We start from the raw sequence: 20,468 nt of genomic DNA on the forward strand, positions 1-20,468 counted from the left end.
TCCCACACACTTCTTGCAGGGTAAACAATGGCGTAATAACACAGTATCAGCGAATTGTTATACAGACATCAATACATTGCGTCACGTCAGTATATACACATATATATTTAATATCATCGTACTACAATCTGACAAAATCAGACGCATGTCTGTGCATTACAAATATTCAACAATGGCAAAATCTATAATCATATGAACATATGTGTTAGTCTACTATAAAATACCCACATAGTAAATTACAATATTAACTCTTACGACGGCTGGCAAGCTATATAATTCTTTACAAATATCAACTCCTTTCTTCAAAATATGCAAACATATTAACAAAACAAAGTAATTCTTCGTACTACGATTCTAGTACTAATAAAGTATACATACGACCTAAAATTAAAATGCAGTCGCATTCCACAAAGACCGAACAAATATCTACTGACCGTTTGAAGCTTTCTGTACTTAGACCTTCCCGCTCTAAGATTTTCCCGCCAATAACGAATGGCTATTCGGAGTTACGCTAACCTCTTCTCTGGGTAATTTCTCTCAGCGAACTAACTTTTGCCGGAAAACGCAGGGATATCATTCTACCCAAATCAAGGTCTCCCCCTATCTCGATTCTGATTGGGTGGCGCTGTGCCCCTGTCCAATCGTCTTAGCGGCCAGTTCAACCTGTCTGTCTGTTTGCAGGGGAAAGAAGTTAGGACACTCCCACTTCTTCATGCAATTTCTTTTGATCTTGGAAACATTTCGACACCTAGGTGATAGTTGGCTATCGGGCGCCTCGCAACTCCGATGTCCGGTTCTTCTATTCTAGCCACAACAGTCTTACGTAACGGATTAGTGCTAGCCTTCGGTAATGTTCGACATCAAACAATGACCTGTCAGAATTACCTTGATTATACATGTTTCAAACTGGGCTACTCTGGGTCGGGGTAAACATGACACAGCATGAGCAGTGCCTGAGAAAATTTAACAAAAGGTTCCTAATGCTTTGAAACATGAGCTATAATTATCTAATGTTGAAATGAACAAGCAGTGCTCATAAAAAGTGTGGATAAAAATAGAATCCATACAGAGTGCTCAGGAGGAGTCTATTTTTCTGACACTGGTCAATTCATTATATGGAGCCAACTGCCACAAAATAGACTTATTTCATTAGTCTAATTCTGACAAATCACTGAAATTACTATATATAAATGCAACAAAAAAATATATAAATGTTTTAAAGTTACTTTTTTTTTAATCTGCCTCTCAGAATAGTGTATTTCAGAAGAAAACAAAATGTATGTGACCTTTTTATTTCACATAATTTGATTCAAAACAGCAAGACAAACATAAGAAGTGTTTTTGTGAAAACCCCATGTCAAGATAATTTTCTGCTCCGGATGAGCTGTGATTTTCAAGATGGCCAACATAATGTATTTCAGACTGGCAGCATTTTTTTTTTTTACCAATGTTACATCAGAAGAAGACCTTTAGTGACTCCTTCATGTTAAAAATGACCACCATTTTTATTTCGGACCAACTATACATCATCAGAAGTCCTTTATTGAAACCATCATGCTACAAAAATGACCACCATTTTTATTTTGGATCAATTATGCATCATCATATGTCCTTTAGTGAAACCTTCATGTTACAAATGACCACCCATGTTAGAAGAGTAACAATAACAAGATTTGTAAGGTGGCTGTAGTACTGGCCATATTGAACATCAGATGGAACACCAATTGCACAAAAGCATAGTTGCTAACCCTAAAGTAAAAACTGATTTTTAGAAAGTATCTGTAATATTGATTTTAATAAATGTTATGCAGATGTAACTATTTACAACATTTACAACCATTAATAAGTTAGGACAATAACTTGCTTAATTATTTAATATCAAAGATGCATGTGTTGCACACTTGCACCGAATCTGAACGGGCACCCTGTTCCTTTCAGTAATCTGTCTAGAATGTGTTAAGACTGCAACACACTCACACTCAGACACTGGCTGTTTATTGGAGCCATTTTCTACACCTAGTTTTTTCATTTATTATCAATTCCAATGTAACATCATTCATTGATTATCTGAATTCTTTGCAGTCTCTTTTTCTGAATTGTATTTGTTCTATCACATGAGTAATCCATTGAAATTTTACTGTCCGGTAAGAGTTTGGGAAATAAATCACATACAACACTGGCAAATTAAAAAAAAGGAAGGTTCATTTCTAAAAGAAATTTAGTCAAATAAACTAGACATCAAGAGATGTTTCATCAATGGCAACCCCATGGTGATATTACCATCCAATCAAGAGATGCAGTGAAAACATTATTTCAAGAGCAGCACCATTTTCATCAAGGACTACCAAACTATGGGATAAAATGTGTGTGTAAAGTTTCATGGCAATCCTCCATGTGGTTTAGGAGGAGCAGTTGATGACAAACTTCTGTTAATGGATGAATGGATGCCTTACAATCCTATAAGCTCCATGGATTACTAAACAATACCATTGTGACATATTTGGCAATTCATTCATCAAAAAAGTGACTATTCCCTACATGCATATCTAACATCATTAGTATTTCATTCATTAAGAGATGGATACTAAACAACACCTAAAGACCCTAACCAACGCCTACAGGCCATAACCAATACTTTCAGACCCATTTATCATCATTGGCAATTCAGTCTTCAAAATAGTGGCTATCACACAACACATACAGGAACATCCAACATCATTAGTATTTAATTGATAAGAGATGGATACTAAACAATATCTACTGACCCATGTTACATTATTAGTATCACATTAGTGAAACGGTAGCTACTATAATCTAACCCAAGTTATAAACTTTTAGAGCCATCGCTTTTAGTATATCTCGATGTTGTACTAGGTTGCAAAAATGTTCTCAAAATCAAGTTGATGGTTAATCAGTAAATTTTATAAAAATATTCATCCATTCAAAAAACAAAACATGTCCATACATCTTCATAGTTAAAAAGCAGTGTGGAAGACTTATTAAGCTCTATCAATTATCATCATCATGTATGGATCTGTGACATACAATACATGGATATCTGAACTTGTCTTATATTTGCTGTAAGAAATTCAGTCTGAAAATTGATTTTCTCTCATTTGGTATATATAAGTTATTTTACACAGCTTCTTGCAATATTTGGTTTGACTTGCATTGTTTTTACTGATCACACTGTGCCAAACACCCTCAGCTCTTTTCTCCAATTTGTATTTTTCATGGTCAAATATTTCCTGACATGTATTGTGCTTTGCCCTTTTCTAATGTGTGAACTGTCTTTCCTTATAATGGCATGCCTTGCCAACAACACACTGGTTGAATCTGTAACCGTGGGATACCTGTTTATACTTGCTTTAAGATGCAATCATTTGATTTTCATTGGCCTTGAGCTACTGCATTCCCCATCAAAGTCAACGTCAGCTTTTGCCTGTTTTGTTGACTTTTCATTAAAATTTTGCCATTCTGCCTCAGTCTAATTGGAGGTGAATCTATTAAGATAGTTAGGAAAATCATATATCGTCAAAATTTCCCGTCAAAGTTACAAGTCAATTTCACAGGAATACCCTATTCTCCAACCAATGAAATTCAGTTAGTTTGTTGCCAACACAATGGCAACTGGTTTCAATCATGCTGCCAAGTCCATGCAAACAGCAAAGAACGCACCCATCTTCTACTCAATGGCAAATCAGCATTGGGCACTTGACTAAACACCAAAATGGCAACTACTGTCCTTTCAGGTGACAACCCACACTCTACTTGTCTGCACTAGCAACCTTGCAAAGGCTGCTCATCTGTAATAACTCATTTCTGACTGGTAAATACAGACAATGGATTTATGCACTCTTGACAATGTGGACAATGAATGGATGCACTCCTGAAAATATGTACAATTAATTTAGGCATTCCTGACAATGTGGACAGTGGAAATATGCATGCCTTTAGTTATATTATGCTAATTTTATTAGATAATATTAGTGTAAATAAATTTTAGTGACAAATGGGGCTTATGCATGCTTATATTCTGTGCCCATTTGCACAAGGCGACTCACATAGAGGTGAATTTGCTGAGATGCCTTTTTTCCTACTTATTAATGTTCAACGTAGCATGGATTTAGTCACTTTTAAATGCCGATCCATGTCCCCCATTCTGCTGTTCTATTGTTAGATGAGTTAGATCAACTCAGCTAGAATCACTGTCAGAATTTGTCCTTTGACCCAAACCAAAATCAGAAGGCAAATATTGGTCAACGCTAGACTTCCATTCTTCACAAATGATTTGCAGCAATCCTGTAAAATAGAAACAAAATGCAGCCTTCAATGTACTACGTAAACTGCAACTTTCAATATGAATGTAAAATGTAAACTGCAGCTTTCAACATTAATCAATTTACAATTTAAATTGCAGCAAAAAAAATAACGGCATATCCAAATTGGATAATGACATGTATGTTATGACAACATTTGCCATATTCTAAATCTTTCATATAGTCACTGCACTGGGGATATGTATATATATATATATATATATATGCGGTTAAACGACACCCATCGCCTTGCCTGCACACATGAGACCATATTCCCTCACGAATAAGCACACATCATCAACAAACTACTCAATCGGTGTTATATGCACTCATGCATAGCAGACACACTTGCCTGATGACCTAGTAATTAATTCGCATCTATCTACACAGTCATTCCGGATTCCTATGAATGAAATCAAGGTATATATAATTAATTATAGAGAACTATAAATATAAACCATGCAGAACAGGACGTGCTATACCTGGATTATATCGAAGAATGCTTGATAATAGAAGGCATAATTAATATTTTAATGCAAATAATACTGTCATACATGTTAGAGAATCTAATTTTTTTAATATGGGATATAGGCTAGTGTGTGCAGGTAAGGTGATGGGTGCCCGTGGACTAGGGTTCGACTGTATTAAATAAATGAGAAATCAGTCACTCCTCCACAAGGCATACTGTGATAAATAAATGAGACACCAGCCACTCCTCTACGAGGCCTACTGTGATAAATAAATTAGACATGATTCACTCCTCCACATGGCCTACTGTGATAAATGAGAAATCAGTCACTCCTCCACAAGGCCTACTGTGATAAATAAATGAGACATCAGTCACTCCTCCACAAGGCCTACTGTGATAAATAAATTAGACATCAGTCACTCCTCCACAAGGCCTACTGTGATAAATAAAAAAGACGTCACTCCTCCACATGGCATAATGTGATAAATAAATGAGACATCAGTCACTCCTCCACAAGGCCTACTGTGATAAATAAAAAAGACATCAATCACTCCTCCACATGGCCTAATGTGATAAATAAATGAGACATCAGCCACTCCTCCACAAGACCTACTGTGATAAATAAATGAGACATCAGCCACTCCTCCACAAGGCCTACTGTGATAAATAAATGAGACATCAGTCACTCCTCCACAAGGCCTACTGTGATAAATAAATGAGACATCAGTCACTCCTCCACAAGGCCTACTGTGATAAATAAAAAAGACATCAGTCACTCCTCCACATGGCCTAATGTGATAAATAAATAAGACATCAGTCACTCCTCCACAAGGCCTATTGTGACAAATAAATGAGACATCAGCCACTCCTCCACAAAGCCTACTGTGACAAATAAATGAGTGCTCAATAATACATTTGTTGTTGGCTTCTACCCAATAAGGGATGTGCATTAATTAGGGCATGTGTTGGTAATATGGTAAATATGGTAACAATGTTTAAGACACAAAGTAGCATACATTAGTGTTCTTGACATACCACAACAAGACTATAATAAGTAGTACATTAAACACCTGAAACATGATTACTAAAACATTATGAGGCATGAGATGCACACCACTGACTCTGACTATTATTATCCCATGATCTCAATGACCATGTCATTTGGTCAAGGTATGCAGCCTTGTACTAGGCTTACTATCCAAAAACCATTATTTTCTGATTTGACTTACATGACCATGATTTTTGGCTTTCAGACCCCTCCCCAAATTATGGGTTTCTTTATTACCCTTAGTACAAGATCTCCATAGAGTTTGATCAATGAGTTTAATCTATAACAGAACTTTTGTGCAATTTTGAGGCACAAAAACCTTGATCACTGACCTCCCCCACAATTAGGCCTTTTCAAAACTTTCAGTGCGAGCGATCTTCAACATTAGTCATGGTTTGCCATCTAGAACTGATGATATTATGCAATTTGAAGTTTTTCGTTCTTTCAGTCACAGTGACCATGACCTTTTTGCCTTGAAATCAGCTGGCTTCTTTCTAACCCAAAGTGTTATCCATCCACAAACTTCAGGTTAGGCACATGGCTGAAACTGAAATTTTGTATGCAGAAACCATTGCCATATTCAGACAAACTGATCATTGACCTTTCAACTCCAAAAATCAATTAGCTTCTAAATCACACTATGTGAACTGTGCAACCCAATGTAATCGACAAAAATTAGTCCAGGTCTGTGATGCAAAACTAAAGTTATTAATATCATCTGAAACCGTTCTTTAGCTTTCATTCACATTGGTCTTCACCTTTAACCTTGGGACCACAAAATCACTAGGCCTCTTTATAACCCCAAATACAAGTTATCTGCAAAATATGGCAGTGGTAGGTACTGGAGACATACTGTAAGCAAACGAGAAAGCACAGTTGTCTCCCCTGAATTTTGAAAAGGTGGAGCCAATCTGATCGTAGAACATAGCTGGGACTCAAAATAGAGCATTGGAAACAGAATGAAAACAATGAAAGCAGAACAAAACAATAATTGAGTGCCATAATGTATCATGTTCTGTCATTAGTTTAAGAAGAGGACAATGTAAATCCTCATTCTCTTTCTTTACCAGTAAAACAAGGTCATAATCAGGTTGAATTTCAGTCATATGTCCATCTTTGAATTTTGGAACAGCACTGAATGTCTTAATTTTCCTGTCAAAACAAAGCACATCTGACATGAAGAAATAAACGTATCCAGTACTGGCTTATTCTTTAAAATTGTAACATGAAATAGAGAGTCAACATGTGGCTGAACATCATGTGTGTGTGTGTGTGTGTGTGTGTGTGTGGGTGTGATTTAGATCTGTAACGTAGCTTTACAATTATTCTGTCATGTCGCTTTGATGTCTACAGTGTGTCAGTTTATAGTGATGTCTTGCACTGGGGCATCATGCCGCAGACATTTAGCATCATACCCACATCCAGTAATATTATCCTGACACCAGGTAGACCAGTCCTAACACTAACCTCTTAATGCTCAGTGCCAAGCGATGTAGCTGTTAGTACCAGTTTTAAAAGTCTTTGGATTGTCTTGTCTGGGGTTAAAACCCACAACCTCCTGCATCCGAGGCAGTTGCTCTGGCCACTAGGCCACCAGAATGGTTGAACATCATTTGTGATGTACAGGCATTAGCATAATTAGTGTCTAATTTAATCATTCAGATTCAGCAATAGAACAAAATGTCATGAGTCAAGATTTGATGGTGTACCATGTGATGGTATTCCTACCATGGCAGTACAACACGGATTCCCTCAGGGATGTCAACCCTGGTATGTATGATGTGGGGGTTTTCATGACTTACTGCCAGAACAATGATGGGAAAATCCATAACTTACAGCCATAACAGTGATAGGAGAATCCAAGACTTACTGCCATAACAATCATTGCTATGTAGATCAGTTCCAACTGTGCTGACAGGGTAAAAAAGGGGTCAAATTGTCAAAAGTATCCCATACAGACGAAAGTGCATACTGATAATGTTGCACAGTCAATTAGTTAGAGTCAATTAGAATACTGCATGACTATTTCCATCAAGCTGATAAAAAACCTCACACATAATTGTTGGAACACACATAAATGTGATGGGAGGGTGTCCATGACTTACTGCCATAACAATGATGGGGGAATCCATAACAATGAAGGGAGGATCCATGCCTTACTGCCATAACAATCAGTGCTATGTAGATCAGATCTGACTGTGATGACTCTGAGAAAAATGGGTCAAATTGTCAAAAGTATCTCATACAGATGAAAGTGCATACTGATATTGTTGCACAGCTTAAAGTCAATTAGAATATTGTTGGCTTTTTCCATCAAACTGAGAAATAACCTCACATATAGTTGTTGGAACACATACAAATGTGATGGGTTTGGTGATTTGCCTCTAGCAGAGTGAAACACAACATGCAAAATAAAAGGATGACAATATTCATATTGTGTTTCTTTCTGCCTCCAAATTGTGCCATGTGGAAAAAGTAGTTCCAAATAAAGTTCACATTGGCAGTGAAGGACTCAAAGTACTATCAATATGGAAGAATGGGTGAACATAAAACTCATTACTGAAATAATCACCAGACTCTGGTGCAGAATTAAAAGCACATGTTTCAAATATATAAAGATAAAGAACATGAATTGGCTCATATGATTTTCTCAACAGAGAAGCTTGCATCAAGCACCTATCTACATTAATAAATATAGGTTTCATCATAAGCATTCAGAAATTTAAAGTATGTTTCCATATGTTACAGTCGCAGCTGAATTAGTACTAACTTACATGTTAGACTTTTTTTCAATCAAAACAGAGACAATGTTCAGATAGAAAGCACATGATAATGTAGTTTGGTTCCCTAAGTTCATATGCTCCTTTTGTTGCATTCTGCTATAATATATATGACGTCTTTGTACAGTGGAGTGCAATGCAAGGAACACACAAAGCTGGGAATGATACTAATGAGAAACCCTCAAATCCACAGAGGTTTATAAAGGTTTGAATCAATTGCTGTTCTGGTATTGTCCACTGGGTATAGCACTTTCAATATTTGACAAAATTGGTCTTTTATTAAAAAGTCAGGCAAATTATGTGAAGGGGCATAACTCAAAATATAATCCTACAAACAATCTGTAGCATCAGTTGTTATCTCTCTTGACACAGTTGAACTGTGTCTATTTACTTGTAGTGCTCAGTATAAACTGATTGTAATAGATTATATTTATATAAGATATTTGCTTAATCACTTCTTTGTTAAAATGAATAGAAGAAAGATTTCAACAATGTATGATTTGGATTATATGCATTTTGAGGGATGCTGGTATTTGCTGAGGACCTGATCATGAACTTGGAACATGAATACAATGCATCTCCCAGTGGTGTAATGCTAAATAAAGAAGTGAGAAAACACAATAAAGAAGTGAGGGAATGCATGCTATTCAGATGTGGAGGCACAATGGGGAGCACAGTAAAGAAATAAAATTTTCAAGAAAAAGTAAATGAACACCTTTCCCATGGAACTACATCCCTGGTATCTCCAAATTTATGTTCAACTGTTTGATCCTGCTTAACGAACCATACTACTCAAACCATCCAAGTCATCCATATGTTTAATACTTTTAACACAACATAAATTTCCTTTTAAATTTCAGTTTGATGTGATATATTGTTTTGAAGCCTATAAGATTCCTATTTAAATACTGAAACCAATATGTTTTTATTTTTACATATTGAAACCAATATTACTTATATATAAATACTGACATCAATATCATTTATATTTAAAAATTCAAAATAATAGTATTTATATGTAAATATTTGGAAACAGTTTAAAGTAATCATGGTATGGTTATAAACCATGCTTGAAAAAAATGGCAAAACTGTTAATTAGATGGAATCTTCACTGTAGGTATGTGCATATAAAAATGATTTTACACAATGAGGACATGACAGTACTGTATTCTGTCATGCACTGACCATTACAAGTTACAACAGACATGTCCTGGGATCTGTGTACAAGGGAAGTAGGCATATGGCCAATGCTGATAATACAAATTAGTACATTACAATACTGTATTCTGTCTTGCACTGACCATTACAAGTTACAACAGACATGTCTTCGGATCTGTGTACAAAGCAAATAGGTAGGCATATGGCCAATGTTGATGTAAAAAATTAGCACATTCCAGTACAGTCATACATTGGAAGTACTGTTGAAAAACCAACCCTTCTGATAAACTTTATCTTGATAATGAATCATGCACTGTTTGAAAACTGCTCATCAAGCAGTGCTCTCAAAATGTCACTGCCACAAGTGTGATTCGACCAACTTGCATTCTGATATGCCTGCACTTGGTTTCACCTCAAGTTTAAAGGATTTACAGACAAAATGTTTTAAGGAAAATATTTAGATTGCAAACCTTGATTAGCTACTATATTTATTGCATGACACACAATTAGGTACAATGATACCACGGTAACATTCTTAGAGCTTAAAAAATATGAAACTAATATTCCAATTCTACATTTCCCACATGACTGGCTTTTTCCCGAATCATTACTATTGTCTTTCAATAAGCATGAAATTATTTGGTGAAGTATTGCAAAACCACCTGTGTGATTTTCCATTATGTTATCTGTCAAAAGAAATTTCAGAGCTTCAGGTACATCCATTTATGCACTTCCCCAGATTGTAGAACTTGAATTTCCCATAGTTCCATTCATTCCCCTGCCATTCTCAGTGTGTCCTGTCAGTGGAAGACTACATCCAGTAGTAAAACTCCAAAATTGTGGTACTTGTGTTCATTGTAAAAGTCTGTGTTAGTAAATACACCTCATCTGTCTCTGATCCATCTCAGTGAAGACAGTATTCAACACTGCTGTCTGTTGCAAATGAAAATGGGATATTTATACCAACAGAATAAAGACATCATAATAAAGCAAAATCTGTCCTGAGAGATCACTCCTTAAGCCAACAAATTTTGTTCATGAAAGACACAGGGTCTGTCATTTGAAGTAATTACACTAGTCTCTCATTTGAAGTAATTACACATGGTCTCTCACATGAAGTAATTACATTAATGTCAGAGTCTGCCTATATATAAAAAATACAGACCTTCCTGTCAGGTTATCTTCCAAAATTCTTTTCTGATGGACAATAGTCATAGTGAAATGAAACTCTTTTTGAAATAAAAGGGTCAGTAATGAATGCTTCTTGTGTGTGAACAGTGAGCAAATAAGACATAGTGTTATTTATTTGTTAACTGTATATGTTTCAATTAAGGGGGCTGGGGTCAGTAACTTAAGTTTTAAAAACTTCTGGATTGTGAGCCAAACTATTATTTGTTTACCTAAATAACTTAAATGAATGATAAGTTAGAAATGATAAGTTAAAAACTATAAAGTTAAAAATAGAATAAAAATTCATGTGTACAGTAACAGACTCAAAGGAGATCAATTTAGAAGGCCTAAAGATCAGAAATTTTGGAACAAGACATTTTAAATGGTTTTCAAAAATGTCATGGATGAAAAGCATTGAAAACTTGGCAAAATCAAATGGAACATCATGCTACCCAAACTACTTCATTTTAAAGTTTCCATGGTACAGTTTTTTTAGTAGTCAATTGAAGAAAAAAAAAACAAGAAACATCCCTTTGCAAAAAATACCATCCTTGTATATAGATGTTTTTTTTAATGAAATATTAACAATGCAACTTTTCTATCTAACCTGTGATTTGTGAACACGCAAACACCTATGTATGCACTGATGAATGATGACAGTATGTGATAATAAAACTATTTGAGTGCAGGTGAACTGGAAACTTATTTTATTTCATCTATGTGTATTTTACATATATTACATTATGTTATTTTTGCCAAATGCAGACCAGTTACTACTGGCTGGGGTAATTTCTATACCAGTCTCTCAATTTTATGATCCTTGTCTATTTTTGTTATAAAAGATTACAATAAGTGTACCTGTATACCTTGTTTTCAATGTTTACAATAAGAGTACAGTATACCTTGTTGTGACTGTTTACAATAAGAGTACAGTATACCTTGTTGTGACTGTTTACAATAAGAGTACAGTATACCTTGTTGTGACTGTTTACAATAAGTGTACCTGTACCCCTTGTTTTGAATGTTAACAGTAAGTGTACCAGTATACCTTGTTATGAATGTTTACAAAAGTGTACATGTATACCTTGTTATGAATATTTACAATAAGTACCTGTAATATAACTTATTATGATTGTTTACAATAATTACCTGTAATATACCTTATTATGAATGTTTACAATAAGTTTACCTGTATACATTGTTATGAATGTTTACAATAATTGTACCTGTATACCTTGTTATGAATATTTACAACAAGTGTACCTGTATACATTGTTATGAATGTTTACAATAAGTGTATACGTAACTGTATACCTTGTTGTGACTGTTTACAATAAGTGTACCTGTATACCTTGTTTTGAATGTTTACAGTAAGTGTACCTGTATACCTTGTTTTGAATGTTTACAGTAAGTGTACCTGTATATCTTGTTATTAATGCTTACAAAAGTGTACATGTATACCTTGTTATGAATATTTACAATAAGTACATGTAATATATCTTGTTATGATTGTTTACAATAAGTACCTGTAATATACCTTGTTATGAATGTTTACAATAAGTTTACCTGTATACCTTGTTAAGAATGTTTACAATAATTGTACCTGTATACCTCAATGTTATGAATATTTATAAGTGTACCTGTATACCTTGTTATGAATGTTTACAATAAGTGTAGCTGTATGCCTTACTATGAATGTTACAATAAAAGTACATGTATACTTAGTTATGAATATTTACAATATGTGTACCTGTATAACTTCTTTCCATTTATTACTGCAATGATTAAAATATGTGTACATGCATACCTTGTTTCCATTTATTACTGTAATGATTAAAATATGTGTACATGTACACCTTATTTTCATTTGTTACTGTAATGATGACAATACGTGTGCATGAATACCTTGTTTCCATGTATTACTGTAATGATTATAACCTCTTGAGACGGTCACTTGTGAAAAGTACGTGGCATTCATTCTGATCAGTTGTGCTGAATTTTGTACACCGTTGCGATTAACTGTTAGGATGGCATCTCATACAGAATGACGATGCATCTCATATAGAATGACGATGCTGTATAGTGTCCTGGCTTTATAATATTTATTTGTCGTTTTTACTACCTTTCCGACAGAAGCTAAGCGTATGGTGTTACGTTTCCGTTTCTAATGCAATAATCGGATTGCATTGGTTGTCTCCTTCATGTATTTATGCGTAAACATCTGAAGTTCCCCGAGCTTTTAAATAGAGCCTAGTCTGTCCAGATTTTAGACGGAAAATACTTACGTAATCAGTTCCTATTAAATTATAAATTTAGGCCTGAAATCAAAATTCTGAAATTTAGGCCTGAAATCAAAATTTGGAATTGCAACAAGATTTAGATCTTTACCTTTTTGAAAGTGACCCAACTATGGCTGGGTTTTCCCCCTTTTTGGTAAGAAAAATAAACAATTCTCATAATTTGAGCACTGATAGTGCATGGAAATGTCTAATGACAGGAAATAAAATTATTTACTTATCTTGCATCTGTTAATAATGGAGTTGTTTGTTATTATTATTATTATTAGTAGTAGTAGTAGTAGAATAATTTTTATAATTTTACCACATTAAAAATATAAATTTGGTAATATTACATATAACAAAATGTAATTGCTTTAAATTAAATAATCCGCATTATTAAGTTAATGAAGGTCATCTTTGGCATAAAATTATTTATTGTATATTTGCTTTGTGAAATTGTTTAAAAGTTAGTCACAGTTTATATGCATATAATGGTACATGCAATGAACAAAAATTCTCATAGAAATTGGGCCTGAGGACACTGAAATATGTGGAATCTTGTGTTCTTCATAAGCTTCCAAATTGTGCAAGCTTGCAAGAAGAAATGCAACCTTGCAGATGCTGCAGGTAAGAAATAACCAGAAATGGTGCCATGCTTGCCCAAGCTAACAACTATTTATTTGCAAACAAATATTTTAATTATGCAAGCTTGCTCCTTGAACCCTCCTAGGCTCCTGTACTAATTATACAGTTGGACATGAGGCTTAAGGGTCAGAAATAATTTATGTAGGTGTAGATTATATCAACCCTTCTAGGAATTTGACCATTCTTCTGGGGATGTGGCTGGGGTATAATAGTATTTCCCGAGTAATGACTTACATGGCTATACGATTCATTATATGTGATTTTTTTACCCATGAAGTGCAAACAAGTAAGCCTGTGATTCCAGTGTGATGGACCTTTCCTTACACCCAAGACTTTATCCCATAGGGCATAACATATAAACTATTTAGAGCCCTGCCCAATATCTATACAGGAATACACTTACTGTTAATGAAAAGACAGTTGTATCATATGTGGTGCTGACATTGAGGTTCATTATTACCCCTGGGAGCTTAATCCCAATGGGACATAACTTGGAAACTGTTAATATCTCAATCATATGGCCATGCGTATATGTACTGGGCATGCATGAGACTAAATACAAATTTATACATGCAGCTGACAATGATGTTGGGATTGACACCCCTACCTGCAGTGACTTAGCCCTGTGATCCTAACTTGGAAACTATTGTGATCCCCAACTATGAATGTGTATATGCAGTTACTTGAACAGGCAAATTTATACATGCACCTAACATTGACTTCTGTGTCCATCTCTACCCACAGAGACATACTGTATGCCTCAAGATCATAACTTGGACATTATTGTGATCCCCACCCGAGGACTATATATGCACATACTATGCATGAAAAGTCAAATTGAAACATGCACTGACACTGACCATGGGGTCTGTCTCTACCATCAAAAGACTAGTAACCCCTGCATTGTAACTTTAAATCTACTTAGATGAGATCAGCTTGTCATGCTGTTATACTGTTCTAAAAAGCACTCATGAACCCATACAAAGAAGTTTTATTTTTAAAGCATTGGGATCTCAATACCTGACTGTTTAATACTACTGCTACTACTGCCATTATTATTATTATTATTATTATATTGACCAAGACTTTTACAATTCAGTGCATGTTTGGAATAAAATACAAAACACCTTATTAGCACAGTCCTTTATATACTGTAGTGCCTCCCAGTATAAATGACATCGGTATTTAGATTTTCCTATAAATATCACAACTCGTTATAATGAACCTAAGTAGTACGCTGTCCCATACTGAATAATATTTACTACAAATCAGATCAGAATTAGTTTTTCATTTATTATATAGTAACCCTCACACTATAAAGTGTCAAAATTGTCCCTGCCAATCTGTATCCAGGTACTAGTGTGCAAGCTCATTGATAATAACCCATCAAAATGAGCCATCAGGTACCTATTTACTGTATACAAATTATCTGTAAGTGCATGTGGCCTCATACACTCTTGACTTGTAATGGCAGCATTCACTTTGTTTTCAAGTTGACAAGACTTTTGATCAAGCAGCAAATACATGTACTTGTTCATGTCCAAGTACAGGTCTGCATCTGCCAGTAAATGTTTGACTTTAATCCGTTTGCTTGTTTTCCTGGGTGACAACCCTTTGATCAAGCCCTGAGTTTGATACACTGGCAAGTAACTGGGTGGTTATTTGATCTTGCCACAAATTTATGTGCATTTAATTGCAACTTTCAATAGATTTTACAAACTGAATTATCAAAGTGCTATTTACAGAGCCCAAGCTTAGTCTATAAATAAGCATTTGCATATGAGAGTGAGGCCAAGGAATGGAAGTCACATGATATTTACAATGACTAGACCACAATGATTTACTAGACAATGATGTCGGATCTCATAAATTTAGTAAACAATCAGGATAAATTATCAGGACTTTGCACCAGATGACATTATGTAGTGACATTTATAGAATACTGTGGATTTTAAAAAAATGTGGACCTAACAATTTACCTTTGATCAAGTACGCACTGTGTAACCAATCATTAGGATTGATGGGTACCTGGTAGCTGTTTGCTAAAAATTTGACAGTCCATGTCTCAGTATTAAATTCACAGTTATACCATACCCAGACTATAAAGCACTTCACTATGTATTTGCACCTTAATGTAGTACCCCTCGCACATATTCAATACACTCTCACTATATAGTGCCCCCAAAATAAATTGCCTGCATATTAGATTTTTCCTTATATAGTACTTACGCACTACAAGGGGCTTCAGTGTTACATTTGCTCTTATATTATACCAATGACTGTAATGCTACTCAGCATTCTTAGTGTTACATTGTCCCTTATATTTTACACACTCCATCATAGAAGCCTCAATATTACATTGACCCTTATATTTTGCACACTCTGTCATAGAAACCTCAATATTACGTTGTCCCTTATATTGTACACACTCCATCATAGAAACCTCAATATTACATTGTCCCTTATATTTTACCAACTCCATCATAGAAATTTCAATATTACATTGTCCCTTATATTGCACACACTCCATCATAGAAACCTCAGTATTATATTGTCTCTTATATTGTACACACCTCATCATATAACACCTCAGTATTACATTGCTACTTATATTGTACACACTCCATCATAGAAAACTTCATAATTACATCACTATATAGGGTCTTGTATAAATTATGATATATAAATGCCAACTGCTTTGTATATGATTTAGTTTTTAAAGAATAAAGAATTTCACATGTTCACCTCACTGGTTTTCCAGGTTATTTGAAAAATATGTTGTATATATGATGTACTGCTGAATGAACATGTAATTCAGGTTTTGATTAGTATAGCTTGGCCTTATTGCAGATGTGCATTTAACTGACTGAATATATAAAAAAGACTGCTAGCTCTACTTGATTTTTTGTCACTTCATGGACTTCAAAGTTATATTGGAAAGAAAATGAGCCAATAACTGTTATTACATTTATTTATTTTGTGATTTGTTGACTGCACTTTCGTAAGCTGTCATACTCTTGGAAAATGTGTTTTCCCTTTTTTTAAATCTGCTAAATTTAGTGTACTTTGTTATAATTTCAGGATGAAATTTCAAGGACATTTTGATTAAAAACAGTGTTTATATTATTTATGTTTTCCACATTTATAACATTTAAAGAAAATTCAGCCAGATTACATGAAAGTTGTATAGAGATATGCCAAAAGTGCAAACAACATAACATTACACCTATCACTCGGACAAAAGTACATAATATCTGTGGAGCATCCCCATAAAGACCACATCAGTACTACATTTGTACTATCCAGTGTTGCTTGTATTGCTGAAACATTAAGTTTCAAGCATCTAAACAGTCCTTACGAATACTTCTTATGTATTTCTTTCACTGAAGAGCTATTTGTTAGTAAGGAAAGTCCATATAGTGTTACGTTTTTAGGCTCGAATAAACAGTAAAACAGACAGAGTGAAAACAACAAGCTTTTTAAAATGTAACAAATACTTTATTTTCCTGGAAAATTCTGTAACAATGTAAAACAGCAGTACTTACGGTTTCAAGAATCAAATCCAAAATTAATCTAAGAATAATCCACAAATTAAATTGCAAAAGTCCTAGTAATAAATGTTCTAATAATTTCAAATTTGAATCCTGATGTAAAAATCCAAGATGGATGACACTGATGTATACTGTAGTCAGTAATGTGTTTATTTACAGTTCCTTGTAGAAATACAAATAATGGCACTCTGGTGTTGGAAATCCAAATTAAATTTGTGAACAATGTCTTTCCCTGTATGAGCACTCTTCAGAATATTTCCAGACATATAACATAATTAATCCTTTTTGAATCCAAGTGATTTGAAATACCTCCAAACAAGCAATTTCAAATAACTATAAACAGCACAACGTAACACTTTAACTGCCCAACTTCTGTTAAAAAATATTTCTTTTAAACACTGAGTTATATGGGGCATTCTAAAACATAAACAAGGGTCATGTGATCATGTTTTTATCAAAACACAGAATATGGCCTTGATTAGACCAATGATTTTATGTCGAGAATGACCATAAAAATGTGTTTACTTCTTAACCCACTAATTTCATCATGACATTGATAATAACCAATCATTTTAAAATAAAATTGAACTTTGTTTACTAATTCTGAACTCAGGTCATAATTTAGATCAACACCAGTTGTTTATAAACTAACATTCAAGGTCAAACCATTTCTATAGTAAATAAATTTACATTATAATCGCATATAATATAATAAAAACTTTAAATTGACAAATTAAATTGAATATATATATATATATATATATATATATATATATATATATATATATATATATATATATATATTAAATCAGGTATACGTAATATCTTCCCCATAGAAAAGAAAGATTTTATGATAAAGCTTTCTTTTTACCATAGAATAATACATGAGTTTTAAGAAAAACACAAGAAGTACTCTTATGAATTACAAAAAGTGTATATGAAATAATAAATTTCTATACACGGGAAAGTGCATCTGCTATTAAATTATCTTTTCCCTTGATGTGCCTGATGTCAAGATTATATTCTTGTAACAACAAACTCGATCTTAGTAGTCTTTGATTTTTATTTCTCATCTTACCGATGAAAGTAAGGGAGTTGTGGTCATTAAATACAACAATCGAGGTAGGAGCTGGACTAATGTAAACCTCAAGATGTTGTAATGCCAATATTAAAGCCAAACATTCCTTCTCGATAGTTGAATAATTCCTTTCGTGCTTATTTCATTTCTTGGAGAAATAGCACATTGGATGATCAATACCACGTTGATCTTCTTGAATCAAAACTGCTCCAATCCCGACATCACTTGCATCAACAGACAGTTTAACATATTGGTTGAAATTTGGAGCTGTAAGAACTGGCGTGCTTTTAAGTATGGCTTTCAACTTGTCAAAGGCTTCCTGACATTTTTCAGTCCAAATTAATTTGTTTTTCTTACTCAATAAATTTGTCAGGGGTTCAGCAATGCTAGAAAATTTGGAACAAAATTTTCGATAGTATCCGGCCATACCCAAAAATCACCATCAGTTGCTTTTTATTAACAGGCACGGGAAATTCAGAGTTAGCCTCGACCTTAGTATCTACAGGTTTAACTTGTCCATGTCCCACGATGTGTCCCAGAAATGTAACTCTAGCACGGCAGAACTCACTTTTAGATAAATTAATTGTCAAACATACATCTGTGAGTCAGTCAAGGAATTTCCGAATTGCTGCTAAATGTTCTTTCCAGGTGTCATTATAGATGGTGACATCATCGATATAAGCATCACAATAACCTAGACCAGAGGTGATCATATTCATGAGGTGTTGAAATGTACTCGGCGACCCTTTCATCCTAAACGGCATTACTTTATATTGATAAAGTCCATCTTGAGTCACAAATGCCGAAATTTACTTTGCTCTTTCCGTTAGTGGAATCTGCCAAAATCCTTTTAGAAGGTCAAATTTGGTTACATAATTGACATTCCCAATCTTATCAATACAGTCATCGATTCTTGGTAATGGGAATGAATCTGTTTTTGTCACACTATTTGCCTTCCTATAATCAGTACACATACGGAAAGTTTTATTGGTTTTGGAACAAGTATGCATGGTGAACTCCAGTCACTTTTACTGTGCTCTATAAAATCATTCTCCAGCAAATATTGAATTTCCTTTTTCAAGTATTCCTGTTTGAGCGGGTTCATCTGGTACGGGTGTTGTTTGACAGGCATAGAATATACAATTTGAACGTCATGGAAAATTTTGTTTCTCTTTGTAGGAACATCTGGAAATAAATGCTCATATTCAAGGTGCAACCTGCGCATTATAAAACATGAGCTATATCTAAAATGCACATTTCATTTACTCAACATAGTTTCCAACATAATTGCAAAATCCATAGTATTTGGAACCCTAAGTCTTCCTATAGAATTTATTTTGAAGAAAAGAAAATAATAATAAAATAAATGAATTGACATTTCTGCTGTTTTTTTTACACAAGGTTTAACTGTACATCACACACAAATGACATCACATTTACTCGTAATGACTACTGAATCAATACACTTTCCCAAAATCGATGGGAGGACTGTTGTGGGTGTCTTAGTCAAGGGAGATAAAGCAGTCGGTACTGTTGGACAGTCCATGCCTTCCTTAATGTTAGCTCTATTTTTCAGAAATTTGGTGAGATCAAATATTGCCAGGAAAGTGGATTTTTTTTCATATTTCTTTCTACAAACAAGTTTGAAACTTTTATTTACAGATGGTATCAATATTTGACCATTACTCTTGAAACCCTAAAGATACTCTTTATTTTGTGAATGGAATAGGACTGTACAATTTTTAGGTAATGCAAACTTTTTCCATTTTTGATTGTTCAATTTGTTAAAGTTTCTGGCTTAAGAAAATTGATTTCAGCCTTATATATCTTACAAAATTAACATTACAAGTAACATAATCTTACTGAAGACTTGGATTTATTACTCAGCATCGAAATTACTCGTATGAGTTACCCCAAACTTTGAGTTCTAACTCAGCATTGACATTACTCATACACTTTTATGCCAGATCT

At 34.2% G+C, this 20,468-nt stretch overlaps 1 long non-coding RNA gene across 1 annotated transcript; it reads right to left on the bottom strand.

Annotated features, from left to right (window-relative positions):
• Positions 1–880: 880 nt before the first annotated feature.
• Positions 881–13,094, bottom strand: LOC149774031 (uncharacterized). Its single transcript, XR_016417098.1, has 3 exons — positions 12,850–13,094; positions 10,437–10,707; positions 881–4,302 (listed from the first exon to the last, which is right to left on the bottom strand). It is a non-coding gene; the product is annotated as an uncharacterized LOC149774031 (long non-coding RNA).
• Between the last annotated feature and the right edge of the window lie 7,374 nt (positions 13,095–20,468).

Source organism: Sinohyriopsis cumingii, unplaced genomic scaffold (assembly GCF_028554795.1).
Source record: "Sinohyriopsis cumingii isolate HCF-2022 unplaced genomic scaffold, ASM2855479v2 utg000452l, whole genome shotgun sequence".
NCBI lineage: Eukaryota > Metazoa > Mollusca > Bivalvia > Unionida > Unionidae > Sinohyriopsis > Sinohyriopsis cumingii.